Source organism: Geospiza fortis, unplaced genomic scaffold (assembly GCF_000277835.1).
Source record: "Geospiza fortis unplaced genomic scaffold, GeoFor_1.0 scaffold387, whole genome shotgun sequence".
Classification (NCBI taxonomy): Eukaryota; Metazoa; Chordata; class Aves; order Passeriformes; family Thraupidae; genus Geospiza; species Geospiza fortis.
In genome coordinates this window covers 463,501-464,750 of record NW_005054546.1, presented here as the reverse complement: position 1 = coordinate 464,750, position 1,250 = coordinate 463,501, and positions in this window count along the sequence as shown.

Here is a 1,250-nt window from a genome sequence, read left to right as displayed (position 1 = left end):
GCTCCGTGTCACTGCACCCGGCGGAAACCAGAGGGGGGAAGCGGCACCCGAGAGAGGGGGGGGGACGGGGGGGTCTGCAGTGCCTCGAGCCCCACGTGGCACCCCCAGTTTGGGCACGAACTTCCCACTGCCGTACCAGCACCCAGAGAGGTGCCCTGGGCCTCTGGGGTCCTGCACCAACATCTCTGGCATGGTCAGGATGTCCCCTCACCCCTTGGGGCTCCTGCACTGAAACCTCTGGCACAGTCAGGATGTCCCCTCAACCTTTGGGGTTCCTGTACCGAAACCTGTGTCACAGTCAGGATGTCCCCTCAACCTTTGGGGTTCCTGTACCGAAACCTCTGTCACAGTCAGGATGTCCCCTCGCCATTTGGGGTTCCTGCACTGAAACCTCTGTCACAGTCAGGATGTCCCCTCGCCACGTGGGGTTCCTGCACCACAATCTCCGGCACAGAGATGTCCCCTCGGCCTCTGTGCTCCTGCACCAACATTTCTGGCACAGTCAGAGATGTCCCCTCACCTGCTGGAGCTCCTGAAGCAACATCTCTGATGTCCCCTCAACCTTTGGGGTTCCTGCACCAAAACCTCTGTCACAGTCAGAGATGTGCCCTCACCCTCTGGGTTCCAGCACCACAATCTCTGTCACAGTCAGAGATTTCCCCTCGCCCTTTGGGGCTTCTCATCAAAATCTCTGGCAGAGTCAGGGTGTCCCCTCACCCTCTGGGGCTCCTGCACCAACACCTCTGGCATGGTCAGAGATGTGCTCTCACCCTCAGGGGCTCTTGCACCAAAATCTTGGCACAGTCAGGATGTCCCCTCACCCTCTGGGGCTCCTGCAGGGGACCCCGGCACAGAGGCATCCAGAGGCCCCTGCCTTTGCCCCCAGAGCCTCAGAGCCCATCCCCACCAGGGATTCCTCTGCCTGGCTCCGTCAGTGATCACAGCATCCACAAAATGGTGGGGAGCACACACAGGAACCCCCTTCTTGCAGCTCTTTCTGCAGCTGACGCCAGCAGCACTGGGGAAAGAGCCACATCTGCAGAACCCGCCGGTGCCCAAACCCCTTTGCCCATGGCCACCGCGTCCCCAGCGAGCGGCATTACCTCTCTGGCAGCCCAGGACGGAGCCTCTCACCTCCAGCCCTGCCACAGGGGCCCCAGGCAGGTGCCCGAGCCCCGGGGGGGATGGGAAATGGGGATGGGAAATGGGGATGGGAAATGGGGATGGGAAATGGGGATGGGAAATGGGGA